The following is an 18,846-nucleotide window of genomic DNA, read 5'->3' as shown; positions in this document are numbered from 1 at the left end:
CCACATGTTCCTTGTTCGGCTATAGTAAGCCTCAAGGAGAAATAGCCAAGTACGTGACCCCAATTGTCTCCTGGAGTATAGGGAAAATTAGTTTAACTCGAAATGAGAATATTTTGGCACCTTGAATGTGATATGGGTTTCAAATACATAAAGTTGCATTACGCTCTTAACATTAACTGACACAAGAAATAGGTATGCCACAAGCCCGTGAGGTTGAGAAAAGAAGTTGAACACTTGTGAGATAATTATAATTCTGACAGTTTAACCCTTACCAATAGTTGATCATATATGAGAGGACTAGAGATACGATAAACTTGTCTTTCAAATCAATATGCTCATGATATGTGCCAAAATCTAAAAGCATCTAATTTCGACCTTTCACGAGTGAAACCACATAGCTAGGACATCTTAATATTGGGGTGAAATCATGTATTCGTTAGAGAGAATGAACAATTTGCTATGAGCTAGACATGTTTTTACCATAACAACTCTTAAGTTTCAATACCAGACCACTTCGTCGGCAACTACAATACTAGGAACAAAGTGAGTTAGTCACTGAGGCATGATCTAGGTGGACACGAAAGTCATACTGAGATGGGTGAACAAAAAGATCTTCCCGTGATGAATTTGTGAAAATCTCAAATTTCCCTAAAACATTATGCGGACAAGTGACCCCTTTCAATTGACAGGTACACATATGATAGGTGCTGAGATATGCTCTCATGTTACTAGACAGTGAAAAGGATTCATGATAATATTCACATAGGAGTAAAGTGATTGTTCCAACCATATGAGCCACATACACCGGAGAGAGAAAGAGTGGCTCTAGAAGGATCTCAACACTAGGCTGCTTTACATTGGATTTGATACCACATAGGTAAACTTTATGACGGTGCATGCATAAGCACAAGTGAGCAGATGTTATCAATTTGAATCAAAAGGTTTTGTAAGAAATTCATCAAGTACAGTCCCTTGTTGAGAATTTAGGGAAGTAAGTGAGAAATATTAGCCTAGAGTTATAACTTAATCCAAAGAAATAATTATAGAGCTCAGTTCCACCAGAGATTGTAAGTAAGTGAATTTTGATAAAGATCCTTTACGAATAATGCGTCTCATTCAGAAAGTGAGTACATGCAATGTTTTGTGATTCGGTGTCTTGTTAAGACCATGTTTATGAAGGCTATTCAATATGGATGTACATATACAACAAGGAAACATTATGCATGTTCATAATAATGTACTAAGGAGTGACTTACTTGATGACTTTAGGTTGATAGGAGAGTATCTTAACTAATGCCCCTCGAATCCACATCCATAACATACATTGGTACCATAGTGACATACCCTCGAATGATATCTCCTACACTTCATGCAATGAGGATGAGGTCCACTAAAATGACTCCCCCCACTAACCTAAAATTTACCCTTGCTGCATACATAAAAAACATTCCCCTTGTCCTTCCTCCAAGACTTCACAGCGGTAGTAACAATCTTTATACCGATTTGTTATGTGGGCCATTGGAATTCCCAAGCCTGCCACCCCTAACACACTCTTGAGCATACTCACAACACATTGCAAAATATTCCTTCCTGCATATCGGGCAGACCGGCTAGGTGAACCTAGCATAGGGAATTTGTTCTTCTTGTGCCTCCTCTTTCCACAACCATAACGTATTTCAAGAGTCATCAAACACATCCCCAAGTGGCGCTTCATACAAATCAAACATTCCGGCTTATTGGTACAAATAACCCTCTTTCATTTCTTAGGTTCTCTCACTACATGATCTGGTGGCATGGTGAAATTAATAGGAACAGGGTTCACTTCCCCTAGAAACTGGTTCTTTCATTCCCTCCTCGCTGCCTCGAACCAGTGGGTTACTAATATGGAAAATGAGACATGACGAGGAAATTAGCTTCATGTCTTTAGCTCTATCGCACGATCTGGAGTATCAAAGAAGGGTGAAATTCCTAAATATCCAAATAGCCTCCTCATTATAGATGTGGTCGACAACACACCGATAAGAAGGACTCTACCAGACATGGCTCCGAGACATCCTAGGACACTTTAAAACCTTAGTCTCTAATTCCAAGTTTGTCATGCCTCGAAATCGTGGAGCGCGACTGGCGCTCAACTGAGTAAACTCGGTCGAGCAAGCCTGTTAGATTTCCTTCTACCCAAACTTATCCATGAATAAAGAGGAGATGAACTCCATTAATCAAACATTGAAAAGATTTCATTATCAACTCCTATTTCATTTCCATTAGTAGCTTAATTCATAATTTCCAAAATATAACAAGTTTAAAGATGTAATGAAAAACATGTTTGCCAAATACCAACATTTCTAGTTCAATTCCCCACATCAAACACTACCCACAACCTATCTACGGAGCCTCTAAGTACAACAGAAAAGTAATATGGAAATGCCGGCAACAAGGTCCAGGCTATACCTCAAAACACAAAGTACAACTTCAAATGATATCAGGCCCGGAATAGAGTAGGGCACACCAAAACCTGCTGAATAGGGAGTAACAGCTAACGAGGACCAAAGTTGCCTGCTGATGAACCACATGCATCCATTGAAGATGTAGCGCCCCCGACAAAAGGGACGTTAGTATATATGGAATAGTACTAGTATGTAAATCCAACTGTCCTCTTTCAAAGTAGAATGTCAATATAAGAAAGAGAATGTCGTAGAAGCAACAAGTCACAATCAACCATCTCAAAATGTCCAGTTAAAACATAACAATTTTCAAAATACGAAATTAATATATATTATTGGTTGGGAGATCATTAGCACCGATATACCACCGTGTTTTTAGCACGAAGTCCAATCATGCCTGATCAACTAGGCCATCTCCCCATGGACAATGTGATTTGACATGTAATGCAAAAATAAATAAAGTGTTACCAAGAGTAGTACCACCATGTGCGCAATATGGCGTCTGATGGAATGGGCATAACTCTCACATACGATGTCTGAATTTGATAATTCTTTTTGTTATGGATCCGTAATTTCCATACGGATCTAATGCATCAATCAAAACTGAATTTGGAGCTCATTTTCTTAATGCTATACCACTTATGCTTGAAGCAACGACGTCAAAACATCCTAGAAATATCCAAATTAAATTTTGTGCATACTCCCGAGTCCAAAATTACCAACCAGACCTAACGGAATCATCAAAATTCTATTCCGAGGTCGAATACAAAAAAAACTCAAATTGGTCATAATACATCATATGAAGCTACTCAAGACTTCAATTAGTTGAAAGAAGCATAGATGTTAAAAACGAAAAGTCAGGTCGTTACATTTGATGTAATGGCCTGACTTATCATTTTAAGAATTAGTGTCTGTGGTTGAGTTTGATTTTCGGATGATTCGGGATCAAATTGGGAGAGTAATTCATATTTAACAAGCTTAATAGAAAAGAGTTGACTGGAGAGTCGACTTTTGTGTAAACAACCCCGGAATGGAGTTTTGATGGTTCAAATACCTTCGTATGGTGATTTCGAACTTAGCCATATGTCTGGATTTGGATTTGGAAGTCTAAAGGGAAATTTGACACACAAGTTTGTCATGCCTCGAAATTGGGGAGCGCGATTGGCGCTCAACTAAGTAAACCCGGCCGAGCAAGTCTGTTAGATTTCCTTCTACCCAAACTCATCCATGAATAAAGAGGAGATGAACTCCATTAATTAAATATTGAAAAGATTTCATTATCAACTCCTATTTCATTTCCATTAGTAGCTTAATTCATAATTTCCAAAATATAACAAGTTTAAAGATGTAATGAAAAACATGTTTTCCAAATACCAACATTTCTAGTTCAATTCCCCACATCAAAACACCACCCACAACCTATCTACGGAGCCTCTAAGTACAACAGAAAAGTAATATGAAAATGTCGGCAACAAGGTCCAGGCTATACTTAAAAACACAAAGTACAACTTCAAATGATATCAGGCCCGGAATAGAGTAGGGCACACCAAAACTTGCTGAATAGGGAGTAACAGCTAACAAGGACCAAAGTTGCCTGTTGATGAACCACATGCATCCATTGAAGATGTAGCGCCCCCGACAAAAGGGACGTTAGTATATATGGAATAGTACTAGTATGTAAATCCAACTGTCCTCTTTCAAAATAGAATGTCAATATAAGAAAGAGAATGTCGTAGAAGCAACAAGTCACAATCAACCATATCCAAATGTCCAGTTAAAACATAATAATTTTCAAAATACGAAATTAATATATATTATTGGTTGGGAGATCATTAGCACCGATATACTATCGTGTTTTTAGCATGGAGTCTGATCACGCCTGATCGTCTAGGCCATCTCCCCACGAACAATGTGATTTGACATGTGATGCGTAAAACAAAGTGTTACTAAGCGTAGTACTACCATGTGCGCAACATGGCGTCCGATCTCCACCCGATCAGCTAGGTTGCCTTCCCACATATGTCGTGTGGGTTGACTTTTCCGATTCACAAATATTATCAACCTCATCCCAATTTAGGGGAATAACCACAACCATATCAATATTTCAATCTCATCCCAAATAAGGGGAATAATCACAATCCACCCCTACACCGACACGTGTAGTTTCGGGTATGGGCTTTATGACCCACCCTTCCTCGGTTTGCTAATAATACTTCCAAAAACAATTTTGGTTTGCACATGAGGTAACATAGATACAAATTTAATTACCTCATCATCTTTCACATTGTTTAAATCTTCACTAGTATTTTCAACCAATCACAACAATAATATTTCCTTGGCTCTTTTGGCCATTCACAATATTCTTTATTCATGGCACGGTGGATGTATTTCATATTTCACACTTTCATATCTTCCCTTCCATGGATCATTATCATAAATATCAACATATATAATATTCCGGAAATCACAACATTAAGTTCATTAGTAATGACTTTAAACACAATAGATTTTTTTTCAAGAAATGGAGTAAAATGATTGGCAATCTAAGTACAAGTTAAAATCATAAACAAGTAGCACACCATTTATTCTTGAAATACTTTTCCCCAAAAAGGGCAATACACAATTTTCACTCACAAATATGTAAGAACGCAAAACACATCGAAAATACATGCAAAGCATAGCATTAGTTAAAACAGGCACATATGGGCATCACTTGAGTACATAAACTTTTAGGCAATTCTATTTTCGAAGTCAATTTGGAACAATTGAATCAAAGCTTATTTCAGAATCTTTCTCACATCATTTCATTTCATTGGCACCACTAGCCACAAGTATAACTTTCACTCTTGGCACATTGGCCACACTTTATATCCCCAATTCACTTATTTCACTTCCAACCATCTTTATAGATTATCAACAATAAGACATTTTCAATCAAGACTTTAGGTACACATATGAGCAATTAAGAGTCTTAAGAATATTGAGATTTTCTCACACAATTTGGCATACTAGCTTTCATTTGAAATACGACTCAAAGCCACAATATTTTAATACGCAACCCATACTTTGAAACTCACGGTAACATTATGGAATTCAATTCCAAGAGAGAAAGGAACATAGGAATTAGGAACTTGAGCAACCATACTTGAAACTTACGGGAACATTATGGGATTCGATTTTAAGAGAGTAGTTTAGTAAACATACCTGAAATGCGCTCCTTAATGATACTACAATGATCCACTATACTAAGAAACTTCAATCTACAATAACAACATCCAATGGGAACAACATTAGTAACAAATCTCATAGTTTAGGCCATTTAAGCATTTTATCAAACACCTAGTAGGCATGAATATCTACATCTCATAACCACAGAATTAGTTCATTCAACTACTACCATTTACCAACAATTTATCCCGCCATCATTCTTAAACAATTCATGACTTCCAACATCACATACATGGCCATCCATCCACACCCAACCAACAAAATTCCATCAAATAATTACCTTTCAATCTCTACAATGATTATGTATTTAAATTGGGAACTTATGTCTTCCAATCACCATACTATAAGTTCCAATACTTAATTCATACTCATATTCCCATAATATATCCATATATGTAAGTCTAAGGGTGTAGGATTACCCTTTGGAAGAAATGTTGCAAAATCCTCCTTTGAGTTCTTGAATAAATTTCTTAAAGCTCTATGCATTTTATGGAGGATTGAGTTAGTTTTAGGGTAGAATTGATGGAATGAAACACCAAATTAGTAGGGATTACTCACCTTGAATACTCGCCTTGAAGATGGGGGGAGTTGGAGGTCTTGAGAGAGTGAAGGAAAACCCCAAAGTTTGGCCAAGAGCAATGGGGAAACATGAACCCCAAAATGAGTATATAGTGTTTCGGGCACCACAGGTGGCGTGGGGCGCTGGTTCCAGAACCAAAAAGAAATCTCAGCGCTAGGTATAGCTCCTCACGCTACCCTAGGCATTGGCGATGGGAAATTGTTTCTATTTCTCCCGAAAATGGGCATAACTCTCTCATACGATGTCCGAATTTACGATTCATTTTGCTATGGCTCCATAATTTCCATACGGATCTAATGCTTCAATCAAAACTGAATTTGGAGATAATTTGTTTAATTCTATACCACTTATGCTTGAAACAACGACGTCAAAACATCCTAGAAATGTCCAAATTAAATTCTAAGCATACACCCGAGTCTAAAATCACCATCCGGACCTAACGGAATTATCAAAACTCCATTCCGAGGTCGAATACAAACTCAAACTCAAACTTGGTTATAGTACAGCATATGAAGCTACTCAAGACTTCAATTAATTGAAAGGAGCGCAGATGTTCAAAACGAAAAGTCGAGTCATTACAGATACATAACAATTAGGTGGGTAAAAGCATATATTTAACTCAACAAAGAAATGCCTATATCACTTCCAAAACTGAATAAACTACTATTTCGCTTTGAAAATACACGGGACAAGTTATAGACATCAAATGCAATGCATAGAATACACAAAACCTCACACACACATGATACAAAACTCACTCAAGATTAGACTATCAAGACACTCTAGTCAAAGTAGTTAAGCAAAGTTAAGATCATACAATTTAAAGTACTTATACAAGAATAAAAAACTGAGCCTAAGCGTCACAACTAAAGCACTTACTATTCTCAAGGTATAATATAGTCATGAGATATTGCCTTTAATTCAAATCATAACACAAGGTTTCCTACTCTTAAAAAAATAAAAACTACTACTAACTACACCCGGTTCAAACAAAACCCTTGGAAAAGAACCGCGGCCCAAAGAAAAACCAAGGGAAAATTATTATACTACCTACAAACAAAATCTTTGTCTTTTTTTTTTCTTTCGACTTTAATCCCTCAAGAAACCTGTCGATGATATTCATCGTCGAGAAAATCAAAAATTTTAAGAAATTTATGATTTTTTTCAATTTTGTTTTCTATCTCTACCTACTAAAACTAACAAAAAAGAACTAATATACATACATACATACAACATATCCCCCACCCCATACTTTAAGTAGTGGCATGTCCGCGTGACACACAATTAAAAAGCATAAGGTAGAGAAAACTTCTATGAATATCTAGTTGGGGTGTGAGTCGAAGTCGGGCTCCATTCCTCGCACCCAAACTAATGCACACATCCATGCAGACATCTTCTTCTCATCCTTTTTGGGGTACACTCCACACTTATCTTTCTCACTCACTGCAACATTCTCTTTTAAGCCCTTCATTTTCCATTCAACATTTGCAGCTGGTTTTCCTTTTTGCACCCCTATTTCTCCATCCATCTTGAAAGTCACATTCTCCTCACCCACTCTAAGCAAGCGTTTTCTCTCTTGTATATCTAATATTGCTCTTCCCGTCGCTAAGAATGGTCTTCTTATGATGAGGAGAGCCTCTTTGTTTACCTCTATATTCACCACTATAAAATCCATAGAAAATACGAACTTATCCACCCGAACTAACATATCTTCCACTACCCCTCGGGTATTAAATTCATTTGGTATGCCAGCTGCAAAGATATTTGTGCAGACCTTATCTCTCCAATCTCTTTCTCTAGTTTCCTGTAAATAGATAGAGACATTAAATTAATTGAGGCACCAGAATCACATAACGATTTATCAAAATTAATAGTTCTTAAATAGCAAGGTATAGTAAAACTCTCTAGATCTCCATACTTTTGTAGGAGTTTATCTTACAATATCGCGCTGCAATGCTCTGTGAGCTTGACCACTGAGGTCTCCTCTATTTTTCTCTTCTTTGTAAGGATCTCCTTCAAGAATTTGGCATAAGAAGGCATTTGTGAGGGAACTTTTGTGAATGGTAAGTTTGCATGAACCATTTTCAGAACATCCAGAAATCTCTCAAACTGTTTGTCCATCTTTTCTCTACATAGCTTTTTGAGGGAAAGGTAGCGCATGCATATGCTTGCTCTCCTCATGTTCCTCCCTTCTCGATTTTTCTTCCTTCTTCTTTTTCTCAGCTTTCATTGGGCCTTTCTTCTTCTTGTCATCATCACTTTTCAGCTGCTCCCCACTTTCTTTTTCAAGTATTACCTCTTTTTGGATCGGGGTGGGGTTTTTCAACACTTGCCCACTTCTCAAGGTTACAACATTCACTGTTTCTTTGGGATTTCTTTCAATATCAGTAGGGCGAGTTCTTGGAACCCTCTCAAATAGTATTGTTGCGATATGTCCCACTTGCTTCTCTAAATTTCGAATTGCTGCCCCTTGTACTTCAAATCTTTCATCAGTTTTCACAATGAAGGCCTTCATGAGATCTTCTAGACCAGGCTGATTGGGCTATTGAGGCTGAAACTACTACCTCGGGTGATTCATAAAACCAGGAGCTCCTTGTCCCTGAAATCTGGGGTTGTTTTGTTGCCATGCATTTGTGGTACCCCCAGGTGAACTCCATGAAAAACCAGGGTGCTTCTGACCTATTGCATTAAAGTTGTAATTTCCCACAGCATTCACTTCCTCAGTTGAGGCTTGATACTCATGAGTAGGGTGTCCTCTTCCACATATATCACAGGCTGCATGAGGCTCATTTTGTATTGTAGCCAAGGTCAGTCTCCTTATTTATTTAGCCATATCATCAAGATGTACTTGCATAGATGTGTTAACATCAACTTGGTGAACATCATTTGATCTTCTTCTTTCAGCACTCTCAGAGGGCCACTGATTAGCATCTTCATATAACTTATCAAGAATTGTAACTATCTCCTCTGGAGTCTTCTTCATCAAAGGGCCTCCAGTTGCATTGCTCAATGTTCTACGTGACGCCTGTGTCAATCCATCCCAAAAGTCTTGGAGTTGCATCCAGAGTTCAATTCTACTATGTTGACACTTTCAAACAATCTCCTTAAACCTCTCGCATGCTTCAAAAATAGTTTCAATCTCTTTCTGGCAGAAGTTATGGATCCCTCTTCTAAACTTACCTGTTTTATCTAAGGAAAAATATTTATCAAAGAATTTTTTGGTCATCTCCTCTCATATTCTGATTGATCCAGTTGGCAAACTTTGAAGCCACTTCTTTGCATCATCTTTGAGTGTGAAGGGGAATGCCCTTAAGTACACTGCATCTTGTGACACAATATTATATTAAAAGGTATTCATAATCTCCTCGAAGTCCATTAAATGTGTATTTAAATCTTCGTTAATCTTCCCCATGAAGACACAACAATTTTGAAGGGTTTGGAGCAACCCTTGCTTCAATACAGAATTGTTAACTGCAATTAGGGGTGGTTTAACACTTGATAAGCCTTGATTGTAGACCAGTCTAGCATAATCGCCCAGTGATCTCCCAGGCATAGGAGCTATATTTCTGAACTGGTCTGCAGCCAAGGGTTGATTTTGAGCAATTCTCCGACCCTTCTCTTCTTCATAAATAATCTGTGCTTCTCGAATAGTTACTTCCTTAGCATCCCGTGCAACTTTTTCCCATTGTTGGGATGCCTCTCTTGCAGCCAAATCTACATTATCGTCACCGTTTCCAGCCTTAAGTTCTTTGGTTGAGGATTGCCCAACCTTTTCTAATGTCTCGGCTAGATTTCTTTCCTTCCTCAGTTGTCGCAGTTGTTTTTCTATCTCTGGCTCATATGGTATCACTTCTTTCACAGAAGATCAAGTCATGCACCAATCTTAACCTGTAACCTGCGCACAGTCAAAGAACACCAACCGTAAAAAGGGGAAAAAATTCCTGAATTAGCACTACAAACTATTTCAAACACTATTGATTGCCAATCCCCGGCAACGATGCCAAAATTTGACGAGTGCATAACACACACTTAAATTTTGTTCGCTAGTCAAATATAGTATAGTTGAATTTTATAAGATGTCTAACTAAAATTAACTAAGAATTCTAAAGCTATTGACTAATGACAATCTAAACAAGGACTAAGCAAAGAAGGTTATCAATGGGAGAAGATAGGGTTTTGATAGGATAGGTGTAAGCTAATTGTTCGGGATCTAACTCTAGATAATTCACTTTTAAGGTTCAAGTGAGTCTCTCGAATTCACTCAATTATTAGTTCAAACGTTCAGCAAAAACTCCTCTCTCGATTAAGTTTTATACTCACAAGATTAACCAATTTAAGCACGTGAAGATATGCAAGAATGCGTAATGGATTGGTCTTTAGGAAAACCTCTTTCGATTATTCTCCTAACTAGGTTTAATAAATGATTCAACTAGCCTCTTTTGATTACTTAGAAGAATCTATGAACTCAACCAACAATATAATGCAAAGATATCACAAGTTATGCCTCTCTCGATTACATGAACAAGTGAATATAGATGTAGCAATTAATTCATCCAAAATCGATTCAATACATAAAACTAGAGTTATAATCCACAAATAATCATCAATACACCAAATCCATCAAACCCTAAATGGAACTACTCCATAGATATGGAGCAATTCATCACAAAAAAAAATTAAAGTATAGAAAAACATAAATTCAATCCAAACTCAGGTCTTGAGTGAGGAAGAACTGATGAAATACTTGTGCTCGTGTTCTTCCAACTCCCCCTTAGCCTCCTTAGGTCGAATATGTGTCCAAAGTCGAGAAAATAACATTTTTCATGTATTTATACCAAGTAGGGACAGGCCCAGATGAAATCACCTTTTTCTAGTCGAAATAGGATATTTACTCTGTAAAAAATACACAGGCGCGCCGCATGGGGCGACGCGCCATACGAGGCATTAGTGGAGAAATCTAGAGAGCTCAACATATGTCAGGAAACAAAAAATAGTTAGTCGCGGTGCCCCACGCACTGCGACAGTGGGATTTTCTCAGAATACAGATCAAACTTCGATTTTTGACATCCAGAATTGGCTCTCGACCCATGAACACGATCCCGGCTTAGTCCTTTGGGCTTTTGCTCAGACTTCAAAGCTCCAAATAGTTCGAATTCATCCCATAACATCTGCATAGCTCAGAATCACTCCTACAAGGCATAAAACACACAATAAGTGCAAAACACTACCAATTAAAGCTCAAACACAAATAAAGTGCAGTGAATTAGAGTGCAATACGCTACTAAAATACGAGATTATAGCCCACCATCAGATTTACATTATTTTGATGTTAAACACTAAGATATATTGATGGAATATGCTATAAATATATTAAAATCACTTACCCAAAGTTTGTAGATGAAAATCCTCTCTCCAAATCACCTCATACCGAGTCTAGGGTTCTAAAATGAGAGAATGTGAGAAGAAATCCTAACTTCCAGCCCTTTTGATCAGCTGTTGATGTCGCAATTGCGAAATGGGTTCGCAAATGTGAACCCTCAAAATTGCGAAGAATACATCGTAAATACATCCACCGACCTTCCTACTGGGACCTCGCAATTGCGATCAACGGGTTTGTAAATGCGAACCCTGTCCCCATCGCAAAAGCGACCATTTAGTCGCAAATACGAACTACCCAAATTCCTAAACCACTTCGCAATTGCGAGCCTGGCATCGTTATTGCGATACCTGAGGCCCCCTGCTAAGCTCGCAATTGCGAACCTGGTGTTCGCAAATGCGATACCTGAAGCATCAGCACACCAGATTCTACAATTTCAGTCCAAAACACTCTGGAACATGTCCAGAACACATCCGAGCGAGGCTCCAAACCAAATATCTACACAAGTCTAAAAATATCATACGAATTCGCTCAGGTGATCAAAACACAAAAATAACATCTTAAACTACGAATCGAACACTAAAATGCATGAATTTCAAAGTAAAGTTCAAGAATCTCTAGAATTACAACAAGACGTCCAAAACCTACCAAATCAACTCCAAATGATAAAAAAAAAATTGCAAACAAGTTCTAAATAGCATAACGGACCTATTCCAAGTCCAAAAATCAAATTCCGAGTTTGATAGCTAAAAGTCAACCTACAGTCAAACTTTCAAATTGCCAAATTTCGGCAAATTAACACAAATCAACCTACGTACATCCAAAATTAATTCTAGGCATACGCCCAAATCCAAAATCATGATACAAAGTTATCGGAGCCATAAAAACACTGTTTCGGGGTCGTTTTCACAAAAGTCAAAGTTTGGTGAATATTTCTAATATAGGCTTCTAAGCCAAGAATCAAAGGGTCCAAGTCAACCCAAAAGCTTCCAGGAACGAAACTAACCAATCCCGCAAGTCATAAAACCATAAACACATATGTGAGAAGCATAAAAGGGGATAATGGGGCACAATTGTACAAAATGACCGATCGGCTCGTTACTTACTAGGTCTAATAAATCCTTTATCAAGCAAATCCTGCAACTGCTCCTTCAGTTCCTTTAACTCAGGCGGGGCCATGCAGTATGGTGGAATAGAAATGGCTGATTGTTCGGAGCCAAGTCAATACATAAGTCGATATCTCTATCGGGTGGCATCCTCGGCAAATCTGCAGGAAACAATTCTAGAAACTCACGCACAAATGGTACTGAATCCATGGAAGGAACCTCTGCGCTAGGATCACGGATATAGGCCAAATATGCTAGACATACCTTCTCGACCATACGTCGAGCATTCACATAAGAAATAACCCTACTGGTACAATGGCCAAGAGTCCCATTCAACTCTAATCGGGGCAACCCCGGCATGGCAAGGGTCACCGCCTTGGGGTGACAATTCAATATAGCATGATAAGGTGACAACTAATCTATGCCTAGAATAATATCAAAGTCCACCATACTAAGAAGTAGGAGATCTACACTAGTCTCAAGGCTCCCGATAAAAACCACACACGAGCGATAAACATGATCCACAACAATAGAATCTCCCACAGGCGTGGACACATATACAGGAGCACTCAAAGAATTATGAGGCATAACCAGATATGAAGCAAAATAGGATGACACGTAGGAATAAGTAGAGCCAGGATCAAATAGAACTGAAGCATCTCTATGGAAAACTAGAACAATACATGTGATGACGGCGTCAAATGACTCGACCTCAAGTCTAGCTGAAAATACATAAAAAATAGGGATGGGCCCCCACCACTTTGACTTCCGACTCTCTGACGACCTCTAGCTAGCTAGCCTCCACCTCTAATGGCCTGACCTCCACTTCTAATGGCTTGACCTCTACCTCTAATGGCTTGACCTCCACCTCTGGCAGCCTGACCCCCGCCTCAAGTTGGTTGAGCGGGCGGTGAAGCAACCAGTGATATAACCATGGCACGAGAACTCTATTATGGCATATTGCTCTGTGACCTAGGGTAAAATCTAGCAACGTACCTCAGATCTCCACAAGTATAACAAGCCATCGGCTACTATGACTGCTGACCCTGGAACTGGCCCTGTCGATCTGAATAACCACCCTGATAACTCTGGATTGGAGGTGCACTAATAGTAGAGATGGTGCACTGTAGGCTAGCTGCTCAGGATGAGGCACATAAGGACCACGACTACCCGAACCACCGTGGGATGCCTGAAGCGCTGACTAAAATGGCATGGGAAGATATCCCCCACCAGATGAACCCCTTCCTCCAGACAAGGCAACACTGAAACTATCAAAATGACGAGGCCTCTTCTCAGATACCGCCCCTTATCCTGACCACGAACCATCTCGATCCGTCTAGAAATCTCTACGACCCTCTGGAAAGAAATATCATCTTCGGTCACATTGGCCATCTATAGCCTAATACTGAAAGTAAGTCCATCAATGAATCTCCTCACTCTCTCCCTGTTAGTAGGGAGTAAGATAATTGTATGGTGAGCTAGGTCCACAAATCGGGTCTCATACTGGGCAACAGTCATGTACCTTGCTGAAGGCACTCAAACTACCTGCGGTACTCCTCTCTCAGAGTGAAAGGAATAAACTTCTCCAGAAATAGCTGCAAAAAACTAATCCCAGGTAAGTGAAGGTGAACCAACTGGTCTGATCAGCAAATAATCCTGCCACCATCTCTTAGAAGAATCGGTCATTTGGAACACTACAAAGTCAATCCTATTGGTCTTAACAAAAACCATGTTGCGCAACACCTCATGGAAAATGTCCAGGTAATCATGTGGGTCCTCATAAGGTGCACTACTGAAGTGAATAGGAAAGATCTTTGTGAACTTATCCAATCTCATCAATCCCTCAGAAGACATCGGGGGCCTCTCCCCGGTCTGTACAGTAGCAACACACTAAACTACCCCAACTGGCTGGACTGCTGGAGTCAAATATATAGGAGCCATCTGCTCCGGAGTGTGAGTAGCAGGAGTTTGTGCTCCTCCCCCAACCTAAGAGATGGATGGTGCCACCGAAAATGAACCGGTTTGGACCACACTCTCCATAAGGCCCACTAAACGGACTAGAGCGTCCAGAAGCACGGGAGTGGCTATAAATCCCTCTGGGACCTGAGTGGGTCCAACTGGTGCAGTCTGAGATGGGATCTCCTCCTCATGATCAATCTGAGGCTCCACTATGGGTATTGTTGCTCGAGCTCTAGGCTCAGCTCTACCTCTACCCCGGCCTCTGGCTCGACCTCGGCCTTGGCCTCTACCCCTAGTAGTGGCTGCAATATGGGGCTCCAGCTCCTATCTGGTTGTAGATGTTGTGCGTGTTCTCACCATCTGCAAGAGAGCAAGAATGGAATGATTCAAACATCAATGATAGAATAAAATCACACGACAAAGAAAGAAATAAGTGATTTTTTTCCTAAAACTCCATAGCCTCTAGAAGATAAGTACAAACATCTCTGTACCGATCCTCCCGACTCTACTAAGCTTTTTCATGACTCGTGTGACCTAAGCAACCTAGTGCTCTGATACCAACTAATTGTCACGGCCTGGAATCCCAACCTCGAGATCGTGATGGCGCCTAACATCCACTTGCTAGGCAAGCCAATGTGAAATAGGCAACTAACCAATTTTAACAATTAAAAACAAAACAATGACATTCAACGAGAAATAAATGTCAAACCCAACACAATGCGAATATAAACCACGTGATACTAAATACTCCCAGAAATTCGGAGTCACGAGTACACGAGAAACTAGAAGTCTACAAACATAGTCTGAAATAAATATAACTGTTGGAAAGAGATAAACAGTAAAAGTAGGAAATGAAAGGGGACTTCAAGGTCTGTGAACGCCAGCAGATCTACCTCAAGTCTCCGAAGTGAATGTTATCCGAGTCGTCGCACCTCAAGCACTGTTGGGACCAATACCAGTATCTGCACAAGAAGTGTAGAAGTGTAGTATAAGTACAACCGACCCAATGTACTCCATAAGTGTCGAGCCTAACCTCGACGAGGTAGTGACAAGACACCTACGTAAAAACTTTGTAAAAATATGTATAAAGCATCAAAATAACAAGAATGATAGAATATTAACTGTGAGGGAACATGCGAAAGGGGGAAATATTATAAAACGGCAAGTACGAAATCATGAAATAACATCCTCTGAATTAAGCAATAGTATAACTAAGTGAATCTCCAAACCTGAAAATCAAATTAGACAATGATATGAAAATGGCATGGCATCACTCTTCGTGTGTTTACTCTCGTCCCCACCATGTAATATCATGAATATAATGGCACGGCATCACCCTTTGTGCTTTTACTCACCAGCACGGCATCACCCTTCGTGTTTTTACTCTCAATCTCTCAATATGTGATAATGAATGCAAATAAGACACGGAAACACCTTTCGTGCTTTTCTTTCTTCCTCACCAAGCAACAATATAAATTTGAATAATAAAAACAAGGCGAATAGTTTCACTCCAAATTTGGTGGCATGATATCAAATTTCACTTCCAAAATATTCAACATCTTTAAAATAAGCAATAAATGCAAAACGATTAATTAAAATAAGTAATAATCTAACCTAAGCTAACACAATTAACGAAAATATAATACAAAGAAGTAATTTCAGCCCGCATGCTTTAACCTAATGATAATGCATAGGTACCCGTCACCTCACATATACGTTGTCCCCACACATAAAACATGTAGCAAATAGACCAACAGGTCCTAATCTCTCAAGTTAAGATTAATCACGCCACTTACCTCACTCTGCATTCAAATCAATGTAGAACCGCGGTTTTTCCTCTAGAATTAGCCTCCAAACCAATCAAATCTAACCAAATATAGTTCAAATAATTCAAAATAAGCTTTAGAAACTACCCACGAGTGAAACGGATTCAATCTTTAATGTTTTTGAAAAAGTCAACAAAAGTCAAACCTAGGCCCGCTTGGTCAAAATCCGAGATTCATACCAAAACCCAATTACTCATTCACCCCCGAGCCTGGTTATGTGATTAGTTTTGAAATTCGACCACAATTTGAGGTCCAAATCTCAATTTCTCAAAATCCCCAATTTCTACCTAAATCCCTAATTTCTACCATGAAAAAGCATAGATTATAGGTTACAAATCAATGGGTGTATATGGAAATGTAAGGAAACAAGTTAAAATCTACTAACCTATGAAGTTGGGGTGAAAAACCTCTTCAAAATCGCCTCTAGGTTGAGCTTAAACTTGAAAATGGTGAGAAATGGGAAGAATCCGGATTTTTGGACTGTTTTAATCGTTGGCGTTAGGTCTTCTTCGCGTTTGCGAAGGACCTGACGCGATCACGAAGCAGCAGCAGCCAAAGGCCTATATGTTCGCTTGCCACTCTCCGCGTTCGCGAAGTCTTACTTCCCCCTGCCTTTATGTTCGCGGCCCAATGAACGCGTTAGCGAAGAGTAACTAACAGGCTCCCTCCCAGGACCCTATAACCCTACACGTTCGCGAGAGAGAGGACGTGTTCACGAAGGGTAAACCCCCAACTACTTCGCGTTTGCAAAGAAGAAAGTCCTCCCCAACCCAGATTCGCCTTCGCGATCGCAAGAGAGGGTTCGCGATCGTGAAGCACATGACACCAGATATCAGCAGCAGCCAAAACCAGCAATTCTTTCTATATTCAAATGGTCTGTAGCCTATCCGAAACTCACCAATGCCCTCGCGCTCCAAACAAAACATGCACACAAGTGTAATAATATCATACGAACTCGCTCACGCGATCAAAACACCAAAACAACATTTAGAACTATGAATCGGACATCAAAATGCATGAAAGTTTCAAAGAAACTCAAGAACTTCCAAATTTACAACCGAGCGTCCAAATCATATCAAATCAACTTCGTTTTACATCAAATTTTGCAGACAAGTTTCAAATAGTAAAATGAACCTATAACAAATTTCAAAACTGAAATTCGAACCCGATAGAAATAAAGTCAACCTACCATCAAACCTAGAAATTCTTTAAACATTCAAGTTAATAGTTTTCAACAAATCACGTCAAATTAAGTTAGGGACTCTTTAATTCAATTTGAGGCATATCTCAAGTCCAAAATTATTATACGGACCCACCGGGATCGTCAAATTACCGATCCGGGGTCATTTACATAAAATATTGGCCGTAGTCAACTCAAGTCATTTTTAAAGCTAAAAATTATGTTTTCTTCAAATTTTCACATAAATGAATTTCGGGGGGGAAAAAACACCGACTGTGCACGCAAGTCGAAAAATATAAAATGGAGCTAATCGAGGTCTCGGAACACAGAAATAAGGGCTAGAGCTCAAAATAACCTATTAGGTCATCACACTAAGGCAAGACATCTACTAAAACTTGTGCAGTTATATACATAAAGCAACTGAACAACAAATAAAACATCAAAAGTAACAACAGAGTAGGGACATGTAGAAAGGGACAATGAGCGAAAACAATAAGCGAGAATCACTCTCTTTCAAAATAAGTACCGAAAGCATCAAGTCAAGTTCACATTTCAAATATCAAGTCAAAGCAAATAAGTCAACAAGTTGCAGGGTATCACCCTTCGTGATTTACCCCCATTCTCAACATATATCATAAATAAAAGTGCACGGCATCACCCTTCATGCTTTTATCCTCATCCTCACCATATACCATAAATACAAGTGCACGGCATCGCCCTTCATGATTTTACCCTCATCCTCACCATGTAATGTAAATAATCATGGGCACGGCATCACCCTTTGTGCTTTAGCCTCACGTTCACTCAAGCAAGATATCAATATGCAAACAAGGCACAACAACACCCTTCGCCCTTTTCACTCTTCCTCACCAGGCAACAACAACAACACCAATACCAAGCGAGGTGGGAAGAAAATACACTTCATCAATAGTACTGAACTCCGCTCGTCACACAAAACATTTTCCTCAATTAGAGGCAATAACCAATTATAAGTTTCATGTTCTCAACACCCAATATTGCAATAATTCAATATAAGAAACAACTTGAAAGCGGCTAGTCAAAGAATAAGCAATCTATCTATGGCATGGAAGACATAGTAAATGAAATAACTTGGTATAATTAAGGCAAATTCCACTCGCATGCTTATCC

The 18,846-nt window shown here is 39.1% G+C and overlaps 1 non-coding gene across 1 annotated transcript; it reads left to right on the top strand.

The window, feature by feature from the left end:
- Positions 1 to 9,320: 9,320 nt before the first annotated feature.
- LOC142177765 (small nucleolar RNA R71) lies at positions 9,321 to 9,427 on the top strand. Its single transcript, XR_012706322.1, has one exon. It is a non-coding gene; the product is annotated as a small nucleolar RNA R71 (small nucleolar RNA).
- Positions 9,428 to 18,846: the final 9,419 nt, after the last annotated feature.

The sequence above is a fragment of the Nicotiana tabacum genome, chromosome 23 (assembly GCF_000715075.1).
Source record: "Nicotiana tabacum cultivar K326 chromosome 23, ASM71507v2, whole genome shotgun sequence".
Lineage (NCBI taxonomy): Eukaryota > Viridiplantae > Streptophyta > Magnoliopsida > Solanales > Solanaceae > Nicotiana > Nicotiana tabacum.
The sequence above is the reverse complement of the archived record's forward strand: the minus strand, read 5'-3'. Positions and strand labels throughout refer to the sequence as shown.